Here is a 13,388-nt window from a genome sequence, read left to right on the forward strand (position 1 = left end):
ATTTAAGTGAATGTTTACTTCATGTTCAAAAACAAGTCTACAACTACAAGGGACAAGCTGAAGGTAATCGTACTTTTTAAAGCTATTATATCATTAGTTATTGCAACCAAAACAGCTAATTTATTTGATTCTAAATAAATAAACAGTTTATTTATTTAAATATTTTTCCTTTGTATTTCTTTCTGGTAAATCCAATTTTGTTAAGTCTGCCACATGGAATCTCATTATATGCAAGAAAATTACATTTTTTCAATTGCACCATTTGGATTTCGATTTCTATAATTGAGTAACATGTTTTGTGAAATGGGTGAAAAAAAAAGAAGAAATCGTGTAAGGCGATGTTTCCAGATTTCAATAAATTTTAATCTTCTTTGATTATGTCACATGGAATCTCAGAACTTGTAAATTCAAGCACCAGTAATTTGTTGCTCAACTTGGTATTTAACCTCTATAATTGAAATACATCTCAGTAACTCAAATAAAATCAAGTAAATTTGCTTTGAGTTTCAAAATAGTATAGTTCTACCATCAATTCTGCCTTCGATTTCTACACTTGAAATGTGCTTTGTGAATCGGGTGAAATCACATTATTAGATTTGGTATTTTTATCAATTCAACTATCGGTTCTGACATGTTGAATCTCATTACAAGTAAATTGAATATGCATAATGAGTTTCTCCACTTAACCTTTGATTTTTAAAATTGAAACAAATATTTCGCCTAGTTAGAAGAATCAAGTTAATAGATATATGCTTTGGGATACCAATTTGATGGATCCTATATCATGTGAGTCAAAAAAATATAATTGGTTTCTCTGCATAGACATTATTTTTTTTATTTTTGTTTGTTTCAGTCAAAGATAGAAATTGTATTAATATAAGGAACCAAAGATACAACGGTTGCTGGAAACTAACATCATGTAGCAAAGAAAAGCAAAAGCCAGAAGAACACAGCACAGTACAGTGGCTGTCAACAAACACAAGACCAAAAATAAGACCATGGAAAAACATGGGAATTTTTTTGTGCTGCTGCTTTGTGTTGATACTCTGCTAAGAAACCCGGAGCCCCATCAAGGATGACTTTAGGTTGTTGCTGGATCTTTTAAAAGTAAAAATTTGTTGTGAGCATTCCACAGAGCCCAAGCCGTGACAGCTCAGAGTTCAAGTTAATATAATATAGTTAAGCCCAAACTCATAAGGCTTAATCTTTTGTGTAAAGTGTTCTTATATGTTATATTTATATATATATATATATATATATAAATCCTTCATTTGGAGTCTCCCCCAAGATGTTATTTCACCAACAATTCCCTTCTTGGTATTAGATTTTAAAAGTAATAGGCAGCATTACATGAGTTTGATGAAATCACTTGAATAGTTTCTGAATTTTAATAGACTTTAATTTTGCTATTTTACTTATGTCACGTTGAATCTCATAACAAGTGAGTTAGTGTAATCGATTTCTCCATCTAATTGAATAAACGCTACATGAGTATGATGAGATCATGTGAATAGATGCTTCTCAATTTTAATAGACAATAATTTTGCTATTACTTATGCCATGTTGAATCTCACAACAAGTGTGTAACCAATTTCTCCACTTAATTGAATAGGTGTTACTTGAGATTGATGAAATCCCGTGAATAGATGCTTCTGAATTTTAATATACTTTCTTTTTCTATTACTTATGCTATGTTGAATCTCATAACATTTGAGTCAATGTAACTGATTTTCTCTACTTAGTTGAATAGGCGTTACATGAGTTTGATGAGTCAGTGTAACTGATTTCCCCTCTTAGTATTGAATAAACGTTACGTGAGTTTGATGAAATCACGTGAATAGATGCTTCTGAATCTTAATAGACTTTAATTTTGCTATTACTTATACCACGTTGAATTTCATAACAAGCTAGTCAATGTAACCAATTTCTTTATTTAGTTGAACATGCGTTACTTGTGTTTGATGATATCATGTGAACAAAATATACCACGTTGAATCTCATGGCAAGTGAGTCAGTGTAACTGATTTCTCTATTTAGTTTAATAGGCGTTACATGCGTTTGATGTGATCACATGAACTGATGCTTCTAAATTTTAATAGACTTTAATTTTGTTATTTCTTATGCCACGTTGAATCTCATTACAAGTGAGTCAAATATGTGTAAACGGTTTCTCCATATAGTCATTTATTTCTAAAATTAAAACAAACATTACATAAAAAGATTTTTTTTGGATTTCACAAATCTTTCATTTCTATCATCAGTTTCATCACCTGAAGTTTCTATATATACCTCCCTACTATTATTCTAAAATGCAAGATCTCAAAACTTATTTAAAGTTTTTCCATCCCCGATGGATAACTACCAAGAGGGTGAAAACAAGTTTAGATTGCCTAAGAAAGCTTTTTCATTTATAGAAATTGATGGCATGGGAAAAACAAGAGTTTGGAATGATGCTATCATTGCTTGAAACATCCATGGAATGCTTCCCCGGCTGGTTCACGAGGTTAACACACTATTATACCGTTTCTTAAGTCATTAATGATTTTATTGTTTTAGATAGATATTGATAAGTTAGTATAATTAGATGTTGATTAACCCAAAAAAGAAGAAGATTTCATCTCAGTTATCCTGAGCATCAAACGCAACCTGGTCATCACAGGCCAATACAATATTCTCATTAGTCCCAAGACGAGGTGATTACCCAATTTTCACTTGGGTTTTGATCCTCAAAGTCTGTAAAATCTTGCTATTGTTAAAATCTTGATCCAACCATTATATATTACATTATATTTATATTAGATTAATACCTTATTGTAGTGTCATTAAGAATAGCCCAACTAATAGATGTAGAAGACTAAACATTAGGACCAGAAAGTTCATACTTTGGTTATAGTGTTGAACATCTATTGCAGCGATTACCCATGTTTGTTCCATTGTCAATTTTATTAGAAATTTTTTTCAACATGGTTAGGAATAGTTTGTTACCACAGAAAATTTTACATATGATTGGCAATATTGTAAGTATAGAATCAACAAAAGCCAAATACAACTACTAATATGATTATCTTGATATAATTTGCTTAGCCAACGCGCATCCCTGCACAGTCTGTGCTGTTGAGGATGGTGAACAACATTTGTTCATGGTCTGCGGGGAAGATATTGGAGCATTCTGCGGAAAGATTTCTCATTTGAGAGGCAATTTCTTTGAGTTGGGTTTTCCCATTTTAGCCATCATGTTAGTTGGGGAAAGTGACAAGTTCGATGCAAGCCCCTCATTATGGTAGCTCTTTCCTTATGTTTTTGTCCTTGATGAAATCCGAATACCTAATGAGTGTTGTAGCATACTCATAACATGTAAAAGAAATTTGATGTGGCAACTCATTGGTGATTGACAGCCAATGCAAAATCATACTCAAAACATATATGAATGTACCAATCGAAGTTCTATCAACTGTTGTAGCGCCAGTGTTTTGGGACCAATTGTGTTTCTTGGCGGCAGGTATTTGTCTTCTTGAGGACAAAGAATAAATTATAAGATTTGGACTTGTGAATTGAAATCCGTTTTCAAATAATATGCAATTTTTTGTATGCTTGTGCAATTTCTGATGTATGTAAAAATTTGTGAGGTTGCATCAACGTGACTAATGCAAAACCCAATAATGATTTATCTCTTCATATGTATGTCAGGGAGCAATTTTCATAAACTCTTTCTCTTGGAGGGGAATTTTCCATTGTCTTTGAATCAAGAATTAGAATGAAGCAGAATTACTCACGTCTATCTGCAACTCCAAAGAGCAAAAGATTCAACGTCAAGAAAGAGTACATAGCTGGATTAACAGAAAACAGTCCATTTGCATGGCCAAAAGATATACTTACAGAAAGCCAGGAATATCTATCAGATACAATCATTAAGTTCTAGTAGGGTTCAATAATTCTTTTTTTTTTTTTTTTTTCTTCTTTCAAGAAACAAAAACACACGGGAGAGGAAAATGGGTTATAACGCAAAGGCACACCACAACTCCACTCAAAAGTCATGGTAATTTTTAAGGGAGATTGGAGCAAGTTATACTACACATAACACACCCTCTTAAGCAATGTAGAGTTCAATAATTCAATTTGATGTGATGAATCACATCTTGACTTTTTTGTCATTTTCCCTAATATAGCTAGCATGCATACTAAGTACATTATTTGGATAGGAGGGGTGTTCATATATACCTTGTTGTTGCAGATGTCACAGTTGCCTAAGCCCACACGACAACTCTCAAACATTTTCATACTAAGTCATCTTCATTACAGTACGCTTGACACCATTTTCATGTCTTTTTTTTTTTTTTTTTTTTTGGTGGTTTGGACAAATCACCATTTGCTGACTTTTATTCCCATTCAAGTTCTCATTACTCTTGAGGCGGTTGGGCAGTAAATCCAATTTAAAAGGGGACATTAATACGAAGGGAATCGCGAGAACTAAAACATACACTTGTGCCTTAAAGAAAATGTCACACTGTCTTCAATTTTTAGGGGGGGGGGGGGGGGGGGGGGGGGTGTGGTTTGTTGCATTTGGAGGCCTAAGGCGAAAACTGATTATCTTGATTTAGATGCAAAATTACTACTAATTAACATAAACCACATAAATATTTTTTTTTTTTGAAAGTTTATTGACACAAAATTATTTAACAAAACTTTTCACAACTGTTGATGTTGCAAATTGATAGTGGTAAGTAAAAGAATAATATTAATGGTGGACCTAGATAAGAACTAATAAAAATTTGTCAACTCAACTATTGTGAAAAATGTTGTAAATTTTTTTGTGCATTACTATTTTTTTTTTTTTTAAGTGTTACATTCACAATATTTTTCACAATAAATCCTAGGTATTAAGTTGTTACTGGTTCTAATTTGAACCCAATACTAAAATTATTTTTTTTGCCATCAATAACAACTTACTACTTAGGATTTGTTGTAAAAGTATTGTGAAAAATGTTGTGGACGGAGCTGTAGGGGCATAATTTAGTAACCAAACTCTTACTGTTACAAGTCTTGGTCCAAAAAGCCCAACACAATGAATTCTTATAGAGTATGGGCTAAAGAACTCGATTTAAGTAAGTTTAAACGAAATATTGCATGGGTTAAGGGAACACACGAACAAGAACAAATGCCATTGTATCGAAAGATCACCCAGAATGATAGGGCTAAAAACTTGATTTATAGATACAAATTAGTGCAATAGGATTCCTTTGCATGCTCCCGTATTCTCTTCCTCCCTTTTTTTTTTTTTTTTTTTTTCCTTGGGGGACTTCTACACATTATATAGGCCCTTTCCTGTCATCTGGGATTTACACTTGTTGATCATCTAAACCCCCACTTGAGCACCTGTCCTATCAGACACCTCTCTCAGTTCTTTGTGAGTTGCAGTAGCCAAGGTAGCACTGTTCAGGGGTCTTCTCCACATTAATGCGGCCAGGAGAGTAGTTGTAATGCATTTAATGTGGTGGTGGCAGCCTTTGCTGACATATTTCGAGTTTCCTTCCTTTTCACGTATTTAGAAGATGGGTTTTAGTGGCTTGGATGTACCTTTGCTCCGGATTTTCAGTATCCGAGGAGAAATTCCTCCTTGGACATTTTTTCTTTGCCCCAGTGATGTCTGAATACGGATTGCTTGAGTCACGCTGACTCCTCGGATGGGCTGGTGTCCTCGAACGGGCCCAGGGCCCAACTTGTTATTTTGGGTCATAGTCCCCACAATAGCCCCTCAAAACTCCGGTTTTTATCTCCTTCCGAGGAGAAAAGCGGGGTTTTGACTTTTCAAGGGATAATCATCAATTAATTTCTGGTTCACACGTGTGGGGGCAGTTGCTTTTGACGTGCTACAATTCACGAGGCGCGGCTATTTACTCCAGGCGGCTTTATGTCTCCCTTATCTGACGGTGGGGCGCAGATCTAACGGCTGACGTTCTTCCTAGAATTTTGAGCGGGAGCGATCTCCTTTTTTCCCTTTGCTATATAAAGCTTTAAGGAGACTTGTTTTTCTTTTTGTTTACTAGCATATAAGAAGTCCAAAGAACTCCAGAGAACTCCAGCGCCCAGACATCCACGAACACTCCCGACCTTCGAATTTTTGTAGCTATTTCTGTGAGGCGTCCTTCCCTGAAGAGATTTCTAAGTGTTTCAGAGATTGTCGTAAGGACACTCATAAGTTCTACTTCCTCCTTGTAGCCTTAATTTTCACCTCGACCTTCCTTCTCGGCCAAACGGTTCGACTAGATGGGTAGATTCAAGTATCTGGTAGATACTCCAGGAAAGAGTGCTAACTGATACTCCATGGAGGCCTTTAGGGCAAAATATCGCATCCCACAGGGGGTGGTTTTGCAGTACTGTCCTCCGGAAGGAGTGCTAACTGATAGGGACATGGGTCAAGTCATCATTCCCATGATCGCTTTTATAGAAGAAGGAATGGTACTTCCTATGCGTAGGATTACTCGGGACTACTTGTTTAACCATAGGTTGACACTGCATTAGTGCGCTCCCAACATGTTTAGGGTCTTAGGCAGCATAGATGTCCTGAACGAGCGGATGGGTCTAGGCCTTACATGGCACGACGTGGTTCATATGTACGAATGCCACCATCTTGAGAAGGCGGGATACTATCTTAAATCTCGGTCCGAGATCGTTAGGCTGATCTCCTGTCTTCCTAAATCCAATAAGGGTATGAAAGATGACTATTTTATTGCCTCAGGAGAGGGGAGTGACGATTTTCATTGTCCAACTCGGGCAGGAGATCCAGGTGCGGTGTCTTTAGGATCAATCCTCCAGGAAAGAGAGGGGGGTTTAGCCCTTTAGTTTTACTGTCTGTTGGTCGGAAATTCAAAACTTTGTAACCTAACCAAAATTTCCTTCTCGGCTATTTTGCAGAGAGAGCACACGTCTCCCCTCAGCTCAGCCACATGAACGTTTAGGCCTTAAATTACCTTTTGAGGTCAGAGATCTACGTCAACGAGGACGGACAATTGCAAGCAGCTCATCTGGTTTTAGGTTATGAACCTTTGTCCCGCACCTTTCAAGATATCGGCCAATCCATAAGAGCCGGTAGTCCAAGGTTGGCTAGGATCAACGTGTCAAAGCCAAGGTTTTTAGCTAGAGACGATCTCAGGCCGGTTGTTTTGCCTGCAGTTCGAAATCCTCCACCAGCTGCGCAACTACCCCCACAAGACAATCCTGAAGTTGCAGCACAGTCTGAAGAGGCTGAATCATCTTGTCTTTCTCTTGAGGAGGAGATAGACGAGTTTTACTTCGAGGAGGATATTCCAAAAGCTCCTCTGATCGAGCTTTCAGATCCTGAGGGGGAACAGGATAGAAATTCGGTGGTCGGCGTGCCACTTGTTATTGCCTGCTCAGACAACTCTTCCAACGAGGAGGACGACAATATGGCCTCCAACAAAGGAAAAAGCCTACGAGAGCTGATGTCCTCCCGAGGCAAAGGGCAATCATCAAAAGTGCCCTCTAAGTCCAAGGCACCTATCCATCCTCCAGTTGCTCCACAACCCCCTGCCGACCTTGGTTTAAAAGTTAACCCGGACCTGAAGAAGAAAAGGCTGGTCGAGTCCCTTGAGGAAGGCGAGGTGGTCCCTCGCCAGGGTAAACAGTAAAAGACAACCCAGGAACAGAGGGACAAAAGGGCTCCATCTGTAGAGAGCTGAGAAGAAACGGAGCGGGCTGAAGTGCGCATTAATCCACGTACTTGGAGCCCGAAACACTGCTATAGGCATATCTATAGCTGCGTTTGGAGAGTTCTATAGTGGTGTTTTAAAAAAATGGGTCTATAGCACCGTTTTTTAAATGCCACTATAGGCCCTTGTAAGAGTAGGACCTAAAAAAGGCCACTATAGCCATTTTTCTTTTCTTTTTTTTTTTCTTTTTTTTAAATAAGGGCAAGATGAGGAAAAAATACCTATAGTGGTGTTTGACAAACGCCACTATAGGTCCTAGTCTTACAAGGGCATATAGTGGCATTTTACAAATGGCACTATAGTCCAACACCAAAAAAAAGTTAAGAAAAAGAATCTAGTACAAAAAAAAAAAAAAGAAAAAAAAAAAAAGGGGACCTATGGTGGCGTTTACCAAGCCACCATAGGTCCAAAAAGTGATAGCTACACCATATTCTACAATATTCCATTAAAAAAAAAAAGGGGGAATGGGTTCAGGCTTAAACAAATACTACGACATATTCTACAATATTCCCAAAAAAAAAAAAAAAAAAAAAAAAAAAAAAAAAAAAAAACTGAATGGGTTTCAACGTAAACAAAAACTATGAAATATGCCATAGAATATTCCTAGAATATTGACATATTCCAAAATATTCCATAACAACAACAACAACAACAACAACAACAACAAAAAAAAAAAAACAACAACAACAACAACAACAATCACTGGCATTTATGAAATCTCAAACTCTCTCTCTCTCTCTCTCTCTCTCTCTCTCTCTCTCTCTCTGTGGTCCTAGCAAAGAAAAAAAAGAAAAAAAAAGAAAAAAAAAAGCTCTTTCATGTTAATCTCAAAACTCTCTCAATCCTTCTCTCATTCTGCCACCGATCTATGTCGTCGGAGATCCAAAAAATGCTGACCCACGCTGTTGATCCCACTTTATCGCCGATGATGTATAAATTGGTTTGTAAAAATATGTGGTTTTATTCATTGTTCTTTGAGTTTTGTTTTTGATTTCTTAGAAAATATAGGAAAATATGTGATGAGTTTTGTGTTTGATTGCATATGGGTGCAAAAAATTTGGGTTGGAGTTTTGTATTTGGTTTCAACTTATAAGAAAATCATGTTCAATGTCTATTTGTTTTGTAAATTTAGGGGGCATGTGTTTGTATTTTTGTAAATCTAAGTGATATATTTACAAGGTTAATGTAAGAAGAGAAAAGAAAATAGTTTTTTTTTTTTTTTGAGTTCTTCATGTTCAAAATATTGATGCTTTCAAATTTAAAAAATTAAATTTTCAATTTTAAAAAATAAAAAACTTTTGATTACCAAAAATTAGTTTTTGGTAATCAAATTTTTTTTTTGTTGGTGGCTTTTGGCTATAGTTGTGTTTGACAAACACTACTATAGGTCTGCCCCATTGTGGCATTCTAAAATACTGCTATAGCCTCTTTTTTATTTTTTTATAATTTGGTCTATAGTGGCGTGTGGTGTTTAGAAATGTCACTATAGGGCAAACCTATAGTGACGGTACAATAGTGGCGTTTGTGAAATGCCACTATAGGCCCATTTGGGCTATAGCAGCATTCAATATAGTGGCGTTTTTAGTACCTATAGTAGCATTTCACAAACACCACTATAGGTCCAGTTTTTGGTAGTGTAAGTTGGATCATATAACATATACATATACAAATAGAAAATAAAATATTATCTTGACAAGAGAAATAAATAAATAAGAAAATTAACACAAAGACAATGCCAAAGAGTTTCAAGTAACGTTGGCCATTCCAACCATTTCCATCTTTTTATTTTTTTTTATGGGGAAAAACCATTTCCATCTTGGGAAAGAAAAACAAGAAGAAAAGAGGGGTAGTTTTGTTTAATAATTATAAGGGCATGAAAATTAGGGGCCCAAACCCACTTAAAATAGTGAGGCCTCTACCACCCAATTAGGCCCAAATAGATAAATATTTGTCAAGAGAGTGGGGAAAACAAGTCAGGCTTAAGTTCGAAGATTCGAATAGGAAGGGAATGATTGGAAGTTAAAAACAAATAGCATTAATGGTTCTTATCAAGTCCGCCCGAGGACAATTTTCTTACACAGGGATATACACTACTCTCTCTCTTTCTCCCTATTGTTCTTGTTTTAATCTCTTTTCCCTGATTTTTTCGGGATCCCCTCATCTAGAAGTTCTCTTCCTTTATATACTCCTATGCTTCTTACATCTTAGCCCTCCATCTGCATCCCTTTAGGTTCTCTGTAGGACATTTGTCCCATTAGACTCCTGTAGAAGGTGGTAGAAGAGGCTGTTTAGCTATGAATCTACTGTTCAGGTGTTATTTCCTCATCAATGCAGCTAATAAAGTTGTTGCCAATCATTTAATGTGAAGTTTGTATGTAAGCTTTCACAAGAAACTTATTTCAAGTACCTTGACTTTCTCCTTGAACGCCATTCTCTCCACTCGGGTCTCCAGGAGGTATTTTGTCCCTTCCCTCCTTCTCTGGGGCAAACACACTCCTCGGGTTTAAAATGCTTCCACCTAATGAACGAATAATGGTCATAGCAGTCTTGGTCTTCCTAGGACCTTAGGTCCCCACAATAATAATTAAGAAAATATTATAAAGAATTTTATTCATATACTATAAATCTCTATTATCTTAGTTTCAAGAAATGTAAAATTCTACTTCAACCCTAATTCTATTATCAAAAGTTTTAAGTAATTAAAAATAATTAACATTTTTTATTTTAATTTATTTTGATCATATATAATAATTTTATGCTTTAATAAGTGTCTTAATGTGGTTTTGTCATGTGAATCATTAACGAAAAGGCAGATAAAATGCATAGAATTTTGGATTCCAAAAATCTTTTCACATCTCAAAATGTTTCAACAAGTATTGAAGGAAAAACTAAAAAAATCCAAAACAGAAACCCTCCGTTTAATTGAGTATCATAAAACTAGGGCCGGCTGAACAATATTTAATTGATGCAATCGCCCAAGGCCCCCAAATAAAAAAAAAGTCCCCCACTTGTAAAAGAAAAAAAATTATATATATATATATATAAAATATTTACCTATATATTTTAATTACAAAAATTTTTTTAAGTACTTTTATTGGTCAATAAAATGCATTAAAAGGTCACATTTGATAGGCCAAAAACGAATTGACCCCTTGTGATGAATTAATTGATTAATTAGCCAAATTTATTAATTAATCAAATTAACATGCAAATACGTGGTAGCACAAAAAAATCACCAATCAAACTAAGTGCAGGAGAAAATAAATTGACACGGTGATTTGTTTACGACTGGGGAAAGCCTACACGACAAAAACCCCACCGGGTGATTTTAAGGTCACCACTCCCGAGAATCCACTATTATCACAACAAGCAGTTACAAGTAAAGGAATCCTAGTACATTATACCAACCTATAGTTGAACCCTTACCCCAATACCCAATTGGACTTGTTCTGTAGTGGCAATTTCTCCTTGTAATGCACGGCTCCCAGTACGTGACTAACCAATCTGATGCGTGGATTCTAGTACGTGGCTTACTCCTTTGAACGAATCCAAGTACATGACTAACTCCACAGCAACCCTTTGATTGTTGTAGTTGATCTGCAGCAGCTTCACATAGTAACACCGATAAGATCTTCAATGCTGGTGCAAGAGACTTTGCTTGATTACAGAACCCAAATGCGTACAAAAAACACAGCAAGAATTCTTTCTTCTGTAAGAGGAGGCTAGGGTTTCAAAAAGAAAACCTTATGAAACTCTCTAGGGTTTGGGTTTTTCTTTTTCCACCTCCTTTAAATAGGAGCGTAATGGGCTCTCCTATTCCAAAAAGGTTTACACAAAACTTGGGCTTTCCTAGTCCAAAAAGGATTACACAAACCCACAAATCTTGGGTTTTCCTAATCCTATAAGGATTATACAAAACCCACAAAAAAATAGCCTTTTAGAATAAAACGTTGTTAGCTATAATCTAAATCCTGTAAGCTCGATAGATCGAGACATCTATCAAGCTTTAATGAATCTCGACAGATCAAGATTTTGTCGAGGAGGTATCGAGACCGGCAGATTGCACTTTCCTTGAGCAATTCTTGAGTAATCTTCATGTCTTCAATGTAACCACTTGTAATGATCATCTTGAACCTACTTAGATTTACCCAAATATAAGTAAAGTGCGTTTTGTCAAAGGATATGCCAATTACATAAAATTATGTCCCTAACAACATTGTATCCTATAATAAAAAATACTGCACAATAACAGTGCATGAAACTTGATAGGACAAGATTGCACAGTGTTATGTGGATTGTGCAGTATTGTCCACCAACCCCAAAACATCACAAGGCCTAAACTAAGTTAGCCCACACGGCCCCACACTAATTAATAAGTTTTTACTTTTTTTTTTTAATGCAAGCTCTTATTTTATCAATTATTATAAATTATCATACTAATTAATAATTTGATGTATATTATATCAACTCTTTTGTATTATAGTTGTGGGAGGGATGAATCTCTGACCCAAGAAGGAATTGTCCTCTTTGGAAATGGCATTGAGCCTTAGTCTTTAAGGTTTTGCTCAAGATTGTACAGTGTTATGTGGACTGTGCAATATTGTCCACCAGCCCCAAAACATCACAAGGCCTAAGCTTAGTTAGCCCACATGGCCCCACACTAATTAATAAGTTATCACTTGATTCCTCAACGCCATGTAGTAGTGGTACACTCATCCTTAGGCCAAAGGCTTATAAGGCATGAGTGGGAGGCATCTCTCCCCGATGTGGGATTGAGCAAATTCGTACGGGTAGGACGTAGGTTGATCCTTGCCCATCCCAAAGAACAATACTTAATTGGGGGCCGAGACGAAAGTCCTCTCACAATAGTGATACTAATTTATTGAACCATGTAATAAATTAATTTTTATTTGTACAAGTTTAAACTTTAAAGTTTAAAAAAGAATTCATTTAAATTTTTTTCCTAAAGCCTCCAAAATTGTTGAGCCCATAAAACTATTGTGTGTCACTGTTCACTAAAGAACAATGGAACACTATTAAAAAAAAAAATTGTAAAAAACATATTTATAAAAATTATGTATATATTTTTTGCACATTTTTCTTGGGAGCAGACAACCACAAATCTTAAACTTTTTAATTTTTTGGCCTCACAGGATGTTTACTTTGGGGGTTTGATACTTTGATTGGCACTTCAAGATCCAAAATTGGGCCTTTTGGCACTTCAACTACTATACATTGGGCAATATCGCTGCTTGGCAGTAGAATAGTTGAGCATTAGCATTGGAGAATACTAATGCCAAATCTAAGAGAAATTTGGAATTTTAAGCACCAGAAGCATCTGCATTGGAGAATGCTAAACAGCAGTATTGCAAATTTTTTTGCAATGTTGCTACAGTGCAATTCTAAACATAGAATTGCACTGTAGCAATTATTGTAAAAAAATAATAATATTTTATCTGACTCTCTCTCCTCTGTCTCTCATCTCTCGTCTCTGTCTCTCATCTCTGTCCCTCCATCGCTGAACCCAAAAACCAACACCACGGCAAAACAGCCACCCAGCACCATATCACTCCAACCCAAAAACCGAAATAGCCACCCAGCACCATATGAAGCCAACCCAAAAACCGAAACAACCACCCGCAAACTAGCACCACAGAGCAC

At 36.1% G+C, this 13,388-nt stretch overlaps 1 long non-coding RNA gene across 1 annotated transcript; it reads left to right on the forward strand.

Annotated features, from left to right (window-relative positions):
- Positions 1-2,156: 2,156 nt before the first annotated feature.
- Positions 2,157-4,162, forward strand: LOC115965959. The gene is made up of 3 exons (XR_004086237.1): positions 2,157-2,503; positions 3,085-3,499; positions 3,688-4,162. It is a non-coding gene; the product is annotated as an uncharacterized LOC115965959 (long non-coding RNA).
- The last annotated feature ends 9,226 nt before the right edge of the window (positions 4,163-13,388 follow it).

Source organism: Quercus lobata, chromosome 10 (assembly GCF_001633185.2).
Source record: "Quercus lobata isolate SW786 chromosome 10, ValleyOak3.0 Primary Assembly, whole genome shotgun sequence".
In the NCBI taxonomy this organism is placed as follows: Eukaryota; Viridiplantae; Streptophyta; class Magnoliopsida; order Fagales; family Fagaceae; genus Quercus; species Quercus lobata.